General features: G+C 36.5%; 1 protein-coding gene across 3 annotated transcripts in view; it reads left to right on the forward strand.

The window, feature by feature from the left end:
* Window positions 1-20121, forward strand: part of EcR (Ecdysone receptor) — a 315697-nt gene that overhangs the window by 62023 nt on the left and 233553 nt on the right. The window contains exon 1 of one of the 3 annotated variants that reach the window (XM_069509638.1): window positions 5466-5938. The exons of 1 other annotated variant lie outside the window; for it this stretch is intronic. The gene's annotated coding sequence lies outside the window, so the exon portion shown is untranslated. Of the gene's footprint in view, window positions 1-5465; window positions 5939-20121 lie in introns of those variants that run through there. One more of the 3 variants, XM_034984764.2, reaches the window with a different exon arrangement.

Consider the following 20121-nt stretch of genomic DNA (forward strand, 5'->3'; position numbering starts at 1 on the left):
ATTGGTAGGTAGTAGATACACTGGTAGTACCTATCAAAATCAGTAGATACCAATATTTCACTACCCATTTATATGTTTATCCTTCAGTCAGTATTGAATATCTTACCGTTTTGCGCAAGAGCAATACAGACCGATATTGAGACTGTTGCATGCCTCAACATCGGTCTGTATTGTGCAGCATGCTACAGTAATTTAAAATGTAGCAAGCATCAAAAGACTTGTACTTACCGTAATATTCTAATTCGACAGCACGATGTCTTAATTTAAAATAGACTGCCGCATGCATGCAAAGTAATATTATATTGCTTGAATTACACATATTAACAGCTCTAAAAATAATATAAGAAGTATATAGGTAGATTTCAAATATAATATTGTAATGGCGATGAAATAAATTTTAACTTGTGCCTGATTGATTGAAGTGTTTGATTGTAGTCAACCACAGAAACAATATAGGTAACAGAAAATTCTGGTGAGAGAAACGTGAGAAATCACCCAACGCAAACAATATTTAAAGCTTATAATTTTCTAAGGTCCTTTTAAAGCGAATTGATTAGAAGATCGAATCTTACCGACCCTTTCAAATATATCCTCATCCTCACACCATATATGTAAACTTTAATTATTATTAAAATGTTCGTTGCATTTATCGGTGCAATTTAGAGTTAGTATTTATAACTCAGTCCCAAAAAGGCAGTTAATGATCACTTTTACGAAATATCAAAATCATTATTCAGCATCCTGAGATGGTCATTGGCCTTACAACTCATCCTACTAATATTTCAAAGGCGAAATTGTGTTTGTTTGTTGGTTTGCATACAGCATAGAATGGATGTGATTTTTTGCAAGGTCCTCGTACAGAAAAAAAAAACAAAAAAACACAACAAAGAACAAAACACGAAGACAAAAAGATCACAAATACTAACTAATAAGTACGGCTTTCCATGCATCTCAACCGAGAAAACCACCGCCATTACTTAGCTTAGATAGTGTACGACTGTACGTGTATAGAGGCGGTGATCATTTTATCTCGACAAATCATAGAGTTCTCGCAGGATTTTTAATCCACGCTGATAAAGTCTAGTGAATCCAAGATATAAAAAGGAAAGTGCCGACTACCGGATACAAGGCGGCAACGGAACAACAAATTGACGCAATTTTTGCATGGTCATAGTTTAAAATCTGGAGGGTCACATAGCCTACTTTTCATCCCAGAGAAACAAAGCAACCCCACGGGATTTTCAAACCTAAATCCACGTGAACGAGGTCGAAATTTCCAACTATTTATTAATAAATCGGAATCGAAGGTGGAAAAGGGTATTTTTGTAAGGACTTCAACCAAGTCCGAACAAAGTTAGCGAAAATTGACTATTACATTGACTTATTCAGAAGTTCCGAGCTGGTAATAGGTTGTTTGTAGTCAGTTATGACTGTTTGTTGTCGCGGTTACGTTCTCGCAAAATGCGAAAACGCTTCGCGTACAGCCTACAAAAAGATCTAAACGTTTATGTGGCATTGTCCGGCTTTAGAAGTTTTCATGCCCATCAGGCCCTTTGTCCCGTCGGCAGACTTTCTCGTAGCTGAAGCCACATAATAAACCGGTGTGGGCCCATTCAACTGCAAGACCAAAGTTATCTAAGCGGAGACCACACCCATACCTTTTCTTCTCCTTTTTAGGTTGCAGGAAACAAAGCCATTAGAAAGCAACATTTTAATAGTGTATCGTAAGAATAAGGCTTAATTGTAGCATACATCGGATCCATTTATATGACCCTAGAATAAACTAAAAATCCACGTTTTTACAAGTTCTTACTTATAAAATAAATAAAGTTTAATTTCTCAACTTTGAGAATGTTATATTGACATTCTTAATACGATCTAGATACGACTGCTAATTTGATCCAATTTGTAATATTTCATAATGGAATAATATGTCGCAAGTCGCAGACTGCATTAATAGATTTAAAATATTAGAAAAAGTTATAAGTATCATCATGCTTATAACTTTTTCTAATATTTTTCATTTTTAATTGTTCTGACTCGAACGGTGCCAATGGGATCCTATTACTAAGCCTCCACTGCCCGTCCGTCTGTCCGTCCGTTTGCTCGTCCGTCTGTCTGTCCGTGTATCTGTCTCATAAACCGTAGTGGGTAGAGCGTTGAAATTTTCACTGAGTGTATATTTCTTTTGCCGCTATAGTAAAAACCAAGATGGCCGTCATGCAAATTTTAAAAGTACATAGTGTTATATCTTGTACGATGTCACGGAACACTTCGTGTGCGACTCCGACTCGCACTTGCCAGATTTTTGGCATGATGCCTGGTCAGAAACGCTACCAACACCAGACGTTACTGATACTGAAGTTGGATAGCGCCAGTGCCTTGCTAGTGTGATTCTGCCATATATACCAGGCAATTATAAAAATATGTAAGATATCAAAACCATTTCATGCTCGTTGAAGAAGTGAAACAAAATATCCACGCTTGTTCCGAACTGAACATCAGTGTATGACGATAATTAGATGACTTGGAACTTCACGCCATGCACACAGCTGCAAGCTTTGCATGCATCCTTATTTTAGCATGAGTATAGTCCGCGACAGGTTGAGATGGCAATTGGGGTATGAGGTGGGGGGACGTCCCGCACACCCACACGTCACCCGCGGTCGCCCGCACCGTGTTGGCGCGGGGGCTGTGGGGTGTTGCGGGGCGTTCCCTCCCCGATTGCCATTTCAACTTGTCGCATACTATACCTAATTACGTTTTGTGCTTTCAAATGACATGTCGCTAAAAATATAACATAATTAATCTTCCATTCTTGGTTGTATGCTTGTCTTAATCACATGAAAAACATTGAAATGTTGATACTACCCATATTTAAATTCGAAAGTGTGTTTTTTTGTTGGTTTGATGGTTTATTGGTTTGTTGATTTGTCCTTCAATGAAGTCACAATGAAGCAACGGATCGACGTGGTTTTTTGCATTGGTATAGTTATAGAAAGTCGCCGGCATCAGCTAATCAGCTAGTAATCAATGTTTATCTAAGTTGATAACAATCAAAGGAAAGTAAAATGGGCAGAGTGTTTTAAAAACTGCAATGTTTATCGCGTCACTTGAAGTCCTCTCAATGTTCGCTTGACTTTTCCCCTAAGTGTTTCTGGCAATGATCCGGGCGCCGGCGGAAGTGCAGATTGGCATCCCGGGCGACCACCTCGGACGAACAAACGCAACGTTGTTCAGACACTACGTCCCGTTGTGTCCTGTTTAGAATAATTGCAACACGTTTTCAGAATCCCTTTGTTGCAATAAAAGCTAATAGAAAGCTATCGATTATGTTCCTTAATCCTAAGTGATGTAATTTTGAACATTTGCAAATGTAAGCGTTAACTTCAATCTTTCAAATGTATAAAGGAAAAAGGTGATTTACTGACTGATATATACAGTATACACATATCTTAAATCAATGGACGGACCGGGCTGAAAGGCATACAGATAGCATAACGTAGGCGTCCGCTAAGAAAGGATTTTTGAAAATTCAACGCCTAAGGGGATAAAAAAAGGTGTTTGAATTTCGTAGGAGGGTCTGAAAATTTGAAGTTATCCATGAAAATTGATGGCTTTCGACTAAAAATAAAGAAATAGTATTTCAAGATTTTAGGAAATTCTAAAGAGGAAGGGAAAGGAAAAACGCAAGGGACTTTTAAAGGCAGGTAGAGTTTTATACAAGAAGTGATAAAGGCTACACAGTATTTTCAAGAACAAGCGGACGAATTTGCTAGCAAAAGCTAGTCGTTTTATATTGAAGAAGCAAAGCGTTATTTGCTTTATACGCACCTACCTTTAGTATTTATATTCAGTCTTGTTTAATTAAAGTCTCATTATATAGGACGTCGCATTCACGTCAATTTAGCAAGGAAAATCTGACTGTTTGGATGTTTTATTAATTAAGATTCGCAGTCGCTCAATTCGAGAATAATTTGTTGTTTCCAAAGCTTGATGTGGCGTGACGCTCGCGGCACTCCGTATCTCTTTTCATATGCCATTTCAATGTCACTAACTACAATAATCCAAAAATAAAGGCGTATTTTTGGAACTCAAAACGAAATTTTCAAATTCTTGAGACTAATGTTATTTGTCAATTATATTTCGGGACAGTTTTTGATCTCAATATATGGATACAAGTTTGATAATAAAATGGGACTGCTGAAGTGAAGGTCCATTTTGACGAAAATCATTTTGTCTTTCTTCAGAAAATTATTTTCATTTATTTGAATTTATTCGCTTGGGCATGTTTTGTCATTTATACTTGAGGAAGTTTTTTGATAAAACTTAAAAGTTTCTTTTGCGTTGCCTTGGTAGTTGGTAGTTACACAACAAACAAAAAATATCAAACAAGATCTGCCTGATCTATAAAAATTTCCGTCATAATTTCTAATTATTGTTAGTTACTGCATATAAACCAAGTTGTTCAAGTATAGGTATACCTACTTAATTCAATTTTAAGCTAATTTTGGAAATGATGCAAAACCAAATCTGTTTCCTTTTGAAAGGCATTTTCAGGTATTTTTTTCAGTTAATTATTCTTATATTTTTGATCGGTCATTTCTGTGTTGCTCTTCCATCACCATCGTTTTGATATATCATTGATTTTGAGCAAACATCAAAGGGAGTGTGCGAGAGATGTGCAATGCAATTTCAATAGTTGATGACGTGATCAAATTATCTCATTCAAGATTCTAGTGAGATTTTAGTGAGCACAGTGCGTGACGCCGTCGTACGTGCTCTGACAACCTTGAGCGTGTTTCGCATAGAGTCGAGTAGATACGCGGCTAGTTCTCGACGCTCAGCGCTGACGCCCTCACTACGCCTGCTATTATTAAACGAGTTCATTGGAACATCTATTTGCGCAATTTATAGCATCGCACCTAAAGCATTCCGATGACCTTACTCTGCCTCCGCGCGTGCATTCATTGGTTATTACTTTAGTTTTACTTTTTTGGAATGAAAATGATAATGTGGCGATTCAGTCTTCAGTTCCATGATTTCTACTTTTAATCAAGAAATATTTCTCCGAACTCTACCATCTTCGGATCTCTTACCAAATTTAATTTAAATGAAGTGCTTTTGAAGCAAACAAAACTTGTAAATGTGGAGGCTATGAGGCGCCTTTGCACTGCGCATGCGTTGTTTTTATACGCACTGTTCATTCACTGCGCAACGAATTAAAGAATCCTTCCAACGAGATGCCGCACAGTACACCTCGTTTTGGTAAATATTCAATCTATTGGTCCGCGTCGCTTCGACGGACATCAAGATTTTAAAGTCAAATTGGGAATGAAATTTTAAAATATTTATCGGTAGGTAAATGCGTCCGGCTGAACGGAGCAGCGCCGCGGCGGAGACGAGAGGGCGGCGAGGCTCCGCGCCTCCCGGCGGCCGCCGCCGCGCCGCGAGTGTGCGCGAGTGCGCGTGTGGTGGTGAAGCGAGCCTCGACGCGGTGCGCCCCGTCAGTCGGCGGCAGCGAGTCACGCGCGTCGTCTCGTTCAGCTCTCTCCGCACTGTCGCTGCACTTCTACCCGCACACCTGCTATCGTTCAGGCTTCGTCGGCTCTCACGCTCTCGAGCGTGGAGGTCGCTTCGACCTCGCGGCGCGGTTTCGGTTCTCGGCGATTTCACCTCGCGCCACGACCCCGACACCCGCGTACTCCACTGCAGCGCTAGTTGCGGTTCTCGAAGCGTATTGTGCTGTGCATGCTGTGACTCCAGCGGACCTGACGCCGCTCGCTGTGACAGTGAAATCGTGATTTTACCTTTGGTGCGGATGTGCAGTGATGGATAAATGAGACACGAGCGCGAGTAAACGCGCGAAACGACGAGTTCTCTTTTTCTGGTGGGGTGCGAAAGCGGATCGTCAAAATTGAGCCCAAACTGTATCTAGGTTGGTATTATTCGATCAGGAAAGCCGGTACGGTGAGAGCGCTGGCTTCTGGCAGAGCGTTCGCTGAATATTTATAGCCTGCAAGTAGGAAAGTGTCGTCGGTTGGTCGAAGGCGGCCGGGCCCGCACCGCGTGGCACGGCTCGGCGAGCCCGCATGCCGGTGCGCTCAGCTGATCTGTTGTCCCACAAAACATTTATTTCGTCACAGTCGACGAAGCGGCTAACTATATGCCGTGACATTTGATTGATGCATTTAGTTCATTGCTTGTGTAACGCTTAATAATTTTAAAGTCTGCCTGTGTGATTAATTATGCCCATCCAACATAGCTTTCCAAAACTCTACTTTCATTATAGATCTGGTGATAGATTAATTTACCTACTCATGAAAGAAAGTACCTACTTAAAGTTTGAGGCCGCCAACACAATGAAGATTGGATAACCTATTTGAAATGTCTGTCATAGGCGGGACTGATAACGTTGTTGCGGCATTAATTTGCTGTTTAATTGGAACTACAGACACAGCTAGAGATATAGCTAAATAGTACTTACAAATTCTTTGTGTCTTTGTATTTGCTTTTGATAATTACGAAATTAAAGAAAAACGCATACCTACATATATATAATATATTATATATATATATATACATATATATATATATATATATATATATATATATATATATATATATATATGTTATATGTATACCTTCCCAATTTCAGTTACGTTTAAATTTCAAAATCCTTTAAATTGAAACCGGATAACTGGTTAACATTTCTTGTTGATTTTGCCTTCTACTTTATTTCTGTTAATTTGCATAACCTCATTTATGCATACGCGATACCTACATGTACGGAAAGGAATTATAAAAACGCTGATGTTGCTTCATTTCACTTGGGATAGGAACCTACTTTCAATTTGTTATTTTTTCTTGGTATTTATTTATTTAACTTTATGTATGGATAAAAATTACCTTCAAAGCTACTTATTTGATAGTTGATAGTTCATAGCTGACTCAGGTCAACAACATGCAACTGTAAACAGCTTAACGTTAGCTGCTGCGCAAATTGAATTAGGTTCCCTCAAGTCCAATAAACTAGTATTAGAAATAATGCCTTCATTGCATAACAGGGTCGCTTTGTTCATATTGATCTCTTTATTTCCTTTATTCTCGGATTGGGTGAAACAGTCTTTTACAATTTCTGACGAGAACGTTTCAATGTCACGAACAGCATTAGAATTTACATAGTTTGAAATAATCTGAAAAACAGAACCATAATTTTCAAATAAAGCTTTTCTAAAAATTTGAGCTGCTTAATTAATAATGTCTGCTCCAAGGATTTTGACCTCTTTGTTTTAATAACTATTCATTACTTTAGTAACAACAACAGTATGCAAAGCACAAGTAGTTACTTATACTTGCTAATTAGTAGTTAAAATATAAAAAAAGCCGTCTAAATCTACACCTAACCACCTATCTACATTTGATAAAATATCAGGTTTACAATATTTTTATATGTTTTTTTCTGCTCAGGTAGGTATCTCTTCATTATAATAAAGTTTGAAGCATGTAAAATAATATCTTTAACTACTACATTACTATAATAGTTCCACAGTTTGTTACTTTTTGTGCTTGCGATATTTTTCTAAATTAGCTACGCAAATGTTTTGGCTTTTACTTTCAAACGTATACACAACAAATATTCATATGCGGTTTTACACCCATCTCAGTCAACGATACTTTCACCATTAGCAAAATGTAGATAACTACCTAATTCAGTAATATGAACTATAATAAGCTTAATATTATATTTAGGTGTCTCACTTTCAAAACATATTTTGTGCAATACACTCGTTCGTATCTATCATTCAATACAAAAAATTACAACATTACAAATAGCATTGCGATTCTTGCATTTTTGCAACCCAAATACAAGATGAATAACATCAAAATAAATTTATCTCCATCAGTTCAATTAAATTTCATGAAAGAGAACCACACGGTTATAAATAAGACCTGCAACACTTCACAGTGATAAAATATGGGGAAAGAACTAAAGTTTGTTTCATTACAAGGAGACTAATAGCACATAAACATAATACATATATATTGTATACCGTTTTTTTGGCAAATACAGATTGATCTGATCTTATCCATTGAGGAATTGTAAGTTAGTACATCTTCGCCTTTAAACTGGCTATAGAAAAGACTTACCCTAAGGAATAGTTCCAGCATGTATTGAAAACAGTCCGCTACTTTTAGTTTCTACACAAAACCGTAACAAAACCTGAATCGTTTACTTATTATGGTTATGGCGTTATCAGTAGAGCAAGCATAAATCAATCTTGCATTTATGCATCACGCTTGAAAATCTAATTTGTTGAAAAATACAATCTGTACGCCTAAAATACTGAGGAATGATAAGGTTCTTGTTTACGTAAGAACAAGAGACAAGCTGCTTATTTATCATGCCCTGCATGAGATAATACCTACCGCTAATCAACACCAAGTATAATGATATGAACTGCTAAAGAAGTTATTAAAAAAGAAATGTATGCAAGAGCAATATTAGCACTAAGAAAATTCATAATTATTGTAATTACAATGTAGAGATGTAGAGCTATGCAGTTATGTAAAAGATGCCTTGTTGAAGAACAAGAAATTTGAATTCTGTATTTGCTGTTTTGTCAAGATTCCTGTCTAGAGTTTATGAAAAATATCACGAGGAAGTAGTCGCCAACCGTAACTAATAGAAAAAAACAGAAATCAATAAGGTTTCCGTAAACATTGCAGATCTAAAAAGATCGTGAAAACTAGAAAAGGTTATTTTAAAAAACTGAGGAAGGAGTCTCAACTGTTGGCAGTAGAAATTTCAAAAACCCTTTTCTCCGTGTCGCAATTTCTAAGGAATGTGGCTGGGCGTGACAACTTCGTACTTGCTTACCATTGACGGACTCATAACGAGCCAATTGCTGTTTTCTTACATTTAAGTGGTAAATTATATTGTATGCAATAATATAACCATTGGTTTTGAACCAATGATATTATTTATCGCCATAAAAATTAATGCGCACAGTAAGTATATTAACCTTGAGGCAATCTTTAAACTTCCATAGCAAGCGGAAATATTTTGAAGATACCTATATCCTATTTTTAATAATAATATGATTGACAAGGAACATGTGTTTTAAGCCCTTACTGCTCAGTGGTTTGTGCAGACTGAAATCACTTGAATAAAGCCTGCAACTCTATAGAAGTATTGGATATGATGTTTTTGCGGAAGACTTGACATTTGGAACAATTTATATAATAACTAATCTATCGTATCATAAAAACTCTTAAGTTTATTTTTCTTCTTTCTTTCTTTACTTTTAACATTAAAATCGTACGAGCTACGACAAGAAGGTTGTATCTTTATTCCTCTATTAAGAGGTCCAATCATGGGCAAACAACAGATCATTAAATATTTTATAATACATAATAGCCATTCAATTATGCATCAAATGTCTGCAATCAAAGAATTTACGACTAAGATTATAATATCTGTAGTTAGTAAGTAAATGGAATAACGATTTAAGCATGAAATTGACGATATGTTTAAATCTTACCTGAATTATTCATCTATTCTTGGTCTACTTGAATACTTAAAGCAACGAAATTTTTCTGGTAATGATCGTCCATTAAATTGAGTGTTTTGCGTAAATCACAATTTAAATTAGAAATCATATTCTTGACAACCGAGAAGCTGTGGGATATCTCATCTCTGTGACTTCATATTAGTTATCACGTTGGCCGTGATTCAAAGAATAGAAAAAATGTGCCAATTTTTAGAATCAGGACAAGGTTATGCCCTCGTTTTGTATATGGGGATCATCGAGTACGTGAGTAAATTCGTCAGCCTCTTGTAACTTGATACTAGAAACGCTGTAAAAAATTGTTGTTGGCATCGTAATTTGAAAGCCTTTGCTTAATAACAGTTATCAACGTCACTTGATTTGCGACTTTTTGTTCCGCTTTGATTGCTTTTTTGACTCAAATCGATGTTTGATTTTAAATATAAGTAGCATTTTGAATATGAGCTTTATGATTTCATTAAATTAAATATATTTTGAAATAATAATGAGTATCTCATGTCAACGTAATATTACCACCTACTATTTGGTGTGATTGCAATCAATCGCAAGCCTTTATAGTTAAAACAGAAATAAGCACTACGACTCTAGTATAATAAAATTTGTGTTTTGATGTCCCCTATTATTATCAATTGCTCCAAATTATAAACGCAATCAAGAATTGCATAATATTCAACGCCACTATTTTGGGTTCTGTTATATTTTAAAATATACTTATTTCAACTCTATATACGTTTAACGTCTCTATATTATACCGGCTACTACTTCAACTTCTGTTATACCCGTGCCAGTCACGTTCATTAGAACAAAGACACAAAAGTATATAGCTCAGATACTTATTTGTCGTTATACTTACCAGATACCAATCTCTTAAATGTTTAAGAATTTTCAAGGTTAGTCAAAAAGCTGCGAACATTTTCTTCATAACTACCAATGGCTTCATGAGTTCGATCAACGTCCAATGACGTAAGCGAGCGCGTTAATTTCCTCCTCGATTTGGTATTCAATCAAAACCGGTTGTCCTTTCGAGAACATAAAGTAGGTATCTACTTGCGAACAAACTTAATTCTAAATCTCAAGTGTATTGCACCAACATTCATTATCACTTTAGGCGTCATGTCGGTTGTTCGTTGCTTGTGTCAACAGAAACGCGATTGCAGGTGCCTCAGTGCGCGCGGTCGTTCACCCTGCCTGTCACCGATATTTGGCTACCATATACACCCATATCGTTTATAAGAAGATAACGGTCTCACGCCGAATGTTGTCGGTCCGGGAACCGGGACGCGTCATGATGACGAATTTGGACTGTATAGCCACTAGGGCAATAACTGTAGAACTAGCTAACTGTATGCTTGCCAAATATTTTACACCACGTCCGGGAGGATTTCGGTTTTTTGAAAATCATGTAGAGACCATTTGCTATAAAAGTATCTCACTATCCCATTGCAAGATGAAAGAGCAAACCTGCCTACCGCCAGACAAACTTCCGCATTTATGGTTTAGCATTTCCGCATATACCTTCATTATATTTTCAAATTGCTCAAATATTATATAATTAAGTACTTAACTTAAACTCACTTTTTGCGTTTTATGTTCCGAGTCACTCGTAATTTATAGATCAGATCATGATATTATATGCGATCGGTGTATTCAATTTATGAGCAAGTTCCAGTGACCTAATAATAAAATGCAAATCTACTCTACTAACACAACTAAAATGTTCTACTATGTGCTAACTTTGCCAAATACACAGAAATACAGCCAAATACAGAGGTCTTCTAACTAAATATGCTTTATTTTACTTACTTTCAGTATTTTCCCAGAGACCTTTTGAAAATGGTGCATATCTATTCTATCTTAAGCCTATAAAATCTCACAGAAAAAATTCTATGAAAAAATAGAATTGTGTAAATTAATACACTCGTAACTACAAAACAACTACTGTGTTATTAATATTTGTAACTTCCTTAAATAAGTAATCGACTATTTCATCGATTCGATCAGTTTTGAGCGTGGACTAACCGGTAATTCAGGTTTTGACTTGGTTCCAGTGCGCTTGCGACAAATATTCAGTCTGGTTGGTTTGATATTAAACATGAAAGCTACAATCAGTTGCCATTCCTTGGATATATTCTAGAAAGTGCAATACTTTATCTCAGCATCAGTTCATTTATGAAAACTAACAATAAATAATATTTTTAGTGGGTGGGAAAATTTTCAACCAACCAAATTCAACCCAGTTCATTGTTTTTAATGGCATCGCATTAAAACTTTAAGTCACTTTAAGGTTTGGCGGCACTGACTCTTGAAATGCGGAAAGATCAGAGCTTATTGAAGTGAAAACTTCTGTAGGCGCGTTGGCGATTTTGGCGTGGATAAAAACTTTAAGTTCCCGCCATCGACATGCTGATTTTATTAGCTTTTTTTGTTCCTTAACGCAACCTAAAAACTTTTAATGCGTGTATCAAGAATGATTTCGGTATTACGACCGAAGTATTCACTCCTCACTGACTGCCAATTTTTTGTCTATGATCTTTTGTGAATCACACTAATCTCCTGTAGATATTAGATATCCGAAAGAGGAGATCAGATTGTGTGGGTTTTCTGTTTGCCAATACATTCATGTTACGCCTCTAGTGGTATGCAATTCTTCTGAAAGAAGCAACCGACTGGGCTTTCAGCTGCCCACAAAATGGTGTAGTGTATTATGATATGTAACATGAATCTACGGTGGTAGAGCCACAAACGTGTTGTCACTTGTCCTACATGAAATAAATCTTTGTTTCGATTTGAATCAGACTAATACCAGAGTGAACTAGCGTGTAGGAATTCTCGGTTTGATCCTGAATCGACGATCTGCCAAATATTGGGCTATGGGTGACGTAAAATTTATAGAAATAATAAGTACAAGTACCTACCGGGTAGGAACTTCCTGATTCTATAGTGAAATTAAAGAAACCTAGTCGTTTCCTAGCCTACCTAGCGTGAAATGTAGGGAACATATTTTAACGCCTGCCAGTGTAGGTGAAGCCTTGACGCTAATACCATCAGTTCCATTACCCCGCTCAAAAAACTGGGGCCACTAGCACGCGGTCACTCACTCGGGGTTAAGATCCGGGCCCGCCGGTAAAAAACCGGGCGCGCGTCCAGACCTTACACGAGCGGGATACTAAAGTGGGACACCGTGCGGGTTATTTCGGTGCCCGAATTGGGGCAGCCCGTTAACATCGGGGTTGCCGCGCCGAGGCGATAAAAACGCATAGTTAAATATAATATTAGTGTGGGTGATTTTATCATTTTGTTAACACTATTGCGAGGGTGATGGAGACATCAATATGAGTACTTAATTCAAAAAAGGAATTTAACGTTATATATTTATTTTCAGAAAAGTTAAGTATCGCGCTCCAAAATAAGATTTATCTCGAATCAGCAGAATCAGGGCAGCCTGGCTGAACCAGGATGATAAAAAGGAATAGGTACTTAAATATATTAATAAAATACTTATTATAATTATTCAGTGGGAGATTTTTATAGCAGTTTTAGAGGGGCGATATTATAAAGACAATCATTTAGCTGTCTAAACTATTTTCCTTCGGTCTCCAAATTGGTATAGCCCCGTTAACAAGGGCTTCCGAGTCGGGACGGTAAAAACAAATATAATTAAATACAACAATATTTGAGAGGCCGAATTTTTTATTAGATAACACGATTGCGTGGGCGATAGGGACGCCTAATTTATAAGTTACACACTAATTTATTACAATATCTTTTTTATAGTTGACTGTGGAAATAATTTTATAGTAATTTGATTTTCTAGAAATTCTTCATCCAAAACTCATGATTTATTTTATTTGCGAGAAATATACTAGGTTGTCTTTAAAAAATATACACATCGCGCGAATGTAATAGTCGTTCGTCATCTGGTTTGTCGAGTTTCTTGCAAAACGCGGGCACAAGTAACTTGAGCGCAAAAACATATTCATTTGAGAGTTGAGACTTTCATTATAAATGTATCGCTAGCTTATTTCCGATACTTCGTCCGCTTGGATTTAACTACAGTTTTCATAGATCCCGTTGAAATTTTTTAAAATCCTTCATTAGTAGACCCCTAAAGTATTCAATGAATGAGTTCTCCTTTAACACACAAGTTAGTCACAGTACTTTTTAGATGATTAGATTTATGTCCAGTATTTGAATAAAACTTGATAGGTATTATAAAAACTACTTCCTAGTTTGTATCAAACATTATTTTTAGCAAAACACAATTTGAATTCTTTTCAAAAAGAGGTTAATCATCTACTCTATCGATGTAAGAACCGATGGTCCAATCCAACTCGGCTGGGCAGCATTCGGAGAGTTTCAAGATGTTTTTACATCTGAAATTCCTTAGTGCTTGAAGACCTTTATTTTTCAAGTGCTTAAAAAAAAGAGCGCAGGTTTCGAACATTGCGTGTTGCCAGTGATGGCATACACATCGGAGAAACCGTAGAAGAATCAAAGTAACCGACATAGTTCATCAGGTTGCGAAGTTGATTGCCAATGGCCATATAGTTCGTAGATATATACGAATGGCGTTGGGCTCCCAAGGTGCTGGAGTGGCGACTTCGTACCGGAAAGTGTATCGTTGTAAATCTCTGGAAGACAAACAGTATCAAACGAGCAAGGAGCCGCTGGATTCAGGCGGAGCAAGATCGTAGCGTTTGGAAGTCTCTACAAGAGACAATCGGTTGATGCGACGCGACGTTATCTTGAAAACCTACGCAATTACAGAACAAAATAAACTTAATCAATCATAAAACATCCTGGCGATTACAATTGCGTCACTATCCGGAAGAACTAAACCTAATGCTTGATTGATGACCTCAAACAGTAAATATACTCAGGTCTAACACAATTCAGTATATTAACGAATTATATACATCTTACGTCTCCAAGGTCTTGATTGATTTACAGTTTCGTCTTGAATGAATGTTTTGCTTCGATGCAAACTGTGGAACCAACTCCCATCGGCGTGTTCCCACTAGATTACAACATGGGGTTATTCAAGGGGCGGACCAACACGTTCCTGAAAGGCTGACAACGCATCGGCAGTTCCTCTGGTGCTGCAAATGTTCATGGGCGGCGGTAATCACCTAACATTAAGTGACTCGCCTGCTTATTTGCTCGCTATATCTATTTAAAAAAAACAACCTATGTAACTTTCAGTTGCCCAGAAGATAGTGTAGTAAATTATTACATTGTTTAATGAAGCTTTTTATGATTTGAAAAGAGTACCTGCTGAGTTTTTTGCCGTCTCTTTTCAGTAGAATTTTCTTTCCGAACCGCAGTGGTAGAGTCCCAGACGTACCATGAGAGACATTGAATAAGTAACTACGTAGCTGTCCTACATAAAATAGATAAATTAATTTTTGACACGGCCAACTACCAAATTTCTCTTCTTCTATTGTCCTGGGTTTCTTTTCCGCACTAAGACGTAGCCGTCTCTATTATACGTACCACTAGTTTGACTCCAGCCAGCCAAGGTCACTCCAGAATCCAAGCAGGCCACACAGATCGACCAGGACAACTATTAAGAAATACTAGGCAATGCTCTCATTTCATTTGAAGATCGCTGCCATACTTGAATTACTGATACAAAAAAATATGATGGTAGTTTAGAACAAAATCCTTTACAAATTAGCTTTTGTATTCAGTTCGAATACAGAACCTGACAAAATTATTCATGACTTTTTTCTTGTCGCTGAATAAATTATTTTTTTGTCTAGATAACTGGTTGCGACTTTTTATGCATAAAATATTATGATAATTTGATTATCTAACCACAGCAGTGGCTCCGAATCAACCCATTATAGATATGAATTACACCATGTTATTACAGGTAATTTCGATTTAAACAATCGAGTAGGTACGAAGACAATTTGAGGAAGAGAAAAAACATCGTCCCACGTTTCGGAATTGTAATTAGGTTTAACAGGATAGTAGATAATTTGTGGACTATCCATCGTTGATGTGTTTGTTAATTTAAGTAATTCCAAGTTGAAAAAAGTATTAAATTATAAGGTAGTGGTACTGGTAACGAAAAAGTCGATAACCGACGCACTCGAACACACTTTCAAATCACGCCGTCTCAGTCCGTCCCAATGCATTCCACAACTCGCTCACCCACAGCAGCGGACCGGTCTTCGAGCGTTGTACGAAACTTAACTAAACGCACAAGTTGTGTAGCCAGTTACTTGGTTTATGAGTGGAACTGGTCGTGGGACATTTAGTGCTAGCAGGCTTATACGAAGTGAGGTGCGGTCTCAACTCTCAAGGTGAATCGCCGCGGTCAACACACGCTCGATTCGATCGAATGCATAGACCAAACATTGCCGCGTGGTCTATCTATGAATATGTAACACAGAGCCTTACCCTAAATTTTTGCTCGCGACCTTAACTATTGTTTTGGTTTAGGGTCTTTGGACAATGGAACTACATAAATCGTCTCACTATATTACCACAATTGTGGAGCTAGCGAACAAAACTGCAAAATATTTAAGCCCACTGAATAAAAATTTGAACTTATTTTCAAGCAAACGGCCTAAAACTGCACTTAAATTGAGTCCAAAATCCTAGCAAAATTGTCTAAAATGTGCTAACATTGAGTCCAAAGTTCGTGAACAAAACGGTATATCTACTTAACAGTAAAGTTTCAACAGCTTTCTTTCTGTTTTTGCTTCTTCTGTAAAATTTTATTTGGTGCATTCACTCTGTTTTAATTCAAGCTGTTACATAATATATATCGGTGACACGGTAGTGTAGCTAAATTTAAATCCTTTGAGGCTATTAGATTTAATGGCCCATAGGAAAGAGATCTGGAAATAGAACTTTTTTTGAATAATTTCAATATTGATATTTTATGTATAACTGAGCATTGGTTAAAAAATCATGAGTATACATTCAATTTTGGTAGGTAATCACCAGGTTGGTAGTTCGTTCACCAGAACCAATGCGATTCATGGGGGCTCGTTAATTTTGCTTAGCAAACAATTAAAATTCAAGAATCGAAATGACATAGTGAGCCTGTCTGTTGAGCGAACAATATAGAACTATCCTCAGTTGAACTTGAGCAATTCATTGTTGTGTCTGTATATAGACCACCCTTGTCTAACTTTGATCTTTTTGAAAAGGTAATGGATGAAGTCTTATTCAAAATTTCAAAATCAAATAAAAAGCTGATTGTGTGCGGAGACTTTAATGTAAATATTTTGGAAAGTAGCCCTTTAAATGGCAAATTATTAAATCTTTTCAAATCCTACAACCTATCCAACATGTTTATGGAGCCTACAAGAATAACTGTAACTAGCGCCACATGTATAGACAATATTTTTACAAATATAACCCCAATTACTAAAACCATAATTAGCAAATTGGATTCGGATCATTGTGGACAGTTGATCCAGTTTGAAAATTTGAAGAAAAAAAATTCTAAACGTAGAATAACCTTTGTACCAGTAACGTCTGACCGAATTGAGAATATGAGACTAAGCCTTATAAAACACCTTCCATTTTTGTCAAATGGGTTTAGTCCTGATGAAATGTATAATACATTTTTTAATACATTCAATACTATATTTAACTCAATATTCACCAGTAAATCGGTCTTGACTACTGATGCAAAAGTTTTTAGTGAATGGGCAACAGTAGAACTACATAAAAGTAGACAAAAACTATATGAATTGTATGCGGAGCGACAATATGATACTGGTGACGAATTCAAGCAGTACGTTCAACTGTTTTCCAAAAAGTTTAAGAGAGATTGCATTGCAGCCAAGTCAAAATATATCCAGGCAAAAATTAAAAACAGCTCCAATGTAGTAAAAACTACCTGGAAAATAGTTAACGAAGAAACAGGAAGAGTGACACATAAAACTTGTAATTTTGAACTAAAATATCATGACAAGTTGATTACGTCAGACCCCGAGGTTGCAACCGTTTTCGAGACCTTCTTTACAGATATTCCTGTTTCTACTACAAAATCATTGAACTCTTCACCAGACGCCGCTCTCTCACTATTGGAGGATAACGTGCCTGAATGTAATAAAATGTTTGAATTCAGTCACGTTAGTTGCTCTGACGTTATCAAAGCTTTTAAATTAATTAATAATAAGAAAACAAATGATCTGTGGGGCATTTCCGTTAACGTTGTGAAATCATTAATTGACGTTGTTGCACCCGAGTTAGCATTAATATTCAATACTTGTGTTGACTGTGGTGAGTTTCCCGACATAATGAAACATAGTAAAATAATTCCATTATTTAAATCAGGTAGTACTAGTGACCCCACTAACTTCAGACCGATATCTGTACTACCCACTTTTAGTAAAATCTTTGAAAAATTAATTTTAACTCAACTGCTTAATTTTTTCAACATTAATGATTTATTTCACACCAAACAGTTTGGTTTTACACGGGGTTGCTCAACAACCGATGCTGGTGTTGAGTTAATACTAAATATATTTGAAGCCTGGGAGGAATCACGTGATGCGCTTGGCGTTTTCTGTGATTTATCCAAGGCTTTCGACTGCGTTGATCATGAAACATTGGTCGCGAAATTGGACCATTATGGAATTAGGGGTGCAGCATTGGAATTGATGAGTTCTTACCTAAATGATAGAATACAAAGGGTAGACGTGAATGGTAAGCGATCTCCCGGATCCGTTGTAAAAATGGGGGTGCCACAAGGTTCCATCTTAGGACCTTTTCTGTTCCTCATTTACATCAATGACCTTCCTTACCTCGCTAAGGACAATTACGGGATAGTCTTGTTTGCTGATGACACATCACTTTTATTTAAAATCAATCGATACTTAACAACTTTTGATGAAGTAAACAATTCTCTCACCAAGGTAGTACAGTGGTTCGAAGCTAATAACCTGCTTCTCAATGGGAAAAAGACAAAGTGTATTAAATTCACTTTACCAAATGTTAAGCAGGTGAAAACCACTGTGCAACTTAATAATGAGGAATTAGATTTAGTGGATACCGCTATTTTTCTTGGAATAACGTTAGATGCAAAACTTCAATGGGGCTCTCATATAAATAACTTATCGAACAGACTTAGTTCTGCCGCATATGCGGTAAAAAAGATTCGCCAGTTGACAGAGTCGCTGAGAACTAAATTTAGGGAAGTTAAAATTATGACAGTGCATAATCAATATATTTTTGAAAATTTACTGTACGTACATAAAAACATAAATAAATTAAAAAAAAAGTGACTGTCATAATATAAATACTAGAAATAAAAATAAACTTGTAATGCCCGCCTCTAGGCTCAGTAAAGTTAGCAATTCATTTGCTCGTAATTCCATACGTTTCTATAATAAGCTTCCAGAAGACATATTGGAGATATCTCTCAACAAGTTCAAAGTGTTCATAAAACGTAAACTAATTGAAAAATCCTATTACAATGTAAAGGATTATTTAAATGATAAGCAAGCTTGGGAATGAGTTGCTTAACGACTTTGTGATAGTTCTAATAAGTTTCAATAATTTTGTAAAGTGGTGATAATAAAAAGAATACCCGGCTGAGTTTGTTGTGGGCTCTTCTCAGACCTGGGCGCGTTTGGAACCCTCGTAGCTTTAGTTTTAAGTTTGCGTTATAATTATCACCACTATATCTTACAAATCTAACACCATACCAGACCATCAATAAGCGTAATTTATTACCTATTTTGAATAAATCATTTGACTTTGACTTTGACTTTGACTTTATGACTAGGCGGAATTGACATCTTCTAAGCAATTTGCATCATTAGGTCCCACGTTATGAATTGAAGGTGAGGATAAAAATAAGTTGGCATAAAGTAATAAGGATGTTGCGGAGGCACTCCAGAACTCATAAAAGGACAAAAAGTGTGCTGCATTTCTTTGGTTCCTAATCTATTCTAATATTATAAAGAGGTAAAGTTTGCAAGTTTGTTTGTAGGAAGTAATCTCCTGAACTAGAACTGATTTTGAAAATTCTTTCACCAGTAGAAAGCTAATATTCCTAATTGATATAGGCTGTATTAAATTTTCAAAAAAATTAGAGATCTTTACGAAAACTGTAATAAGTTACCCGTACGAAGCCAGAGTTGGTCACTAGTATCGAATCTAACTGATTTAAAAGATGCACCTAAATTAGAACCGACTCATTTTATTTGTTAGTTTAAGCAAACTTAATATTCGGGTTAAAGATCCCATTAATAAACATTTTTTGTGGATCGGTAACCGTGACTTCGTTATATAAGCTCAGCTATAAAAAATAGTGTGAAAAACGCCACAACAGCGCGTGGGCTTGGAATCTCATCGCTCATAAAAAATATATATTTGCTTTAGGAGCCGGAACTCCGTGAAGAAATTTTTGATTTGATTATTGATATTTGATTCTCATGATTTCCATAAAATTTAATAAACGGATAGTGACTTCATTTAGTACTTTTCTATACTCTAACCACGGAAAGAAGTTAGTATTTCGCTCTTTCTGTTATGTAATCCCATACAAATGACAGAGCTAAAAACCTCAGTAGGT

This window comes from Maniola hyperantus, chromosome 3 (assembly GCF_902806685.2).
Source record: "Maniola hyperantus chromosome 3, iAphHyp1.2, whole genome shotgun sequence".
Lineage (NCBI taxonomy): Eukaryota > Metazoa > Arthropoda > Insecta > Lepidoptera > Nymphalidae > Maniola > Maniola hyperantus.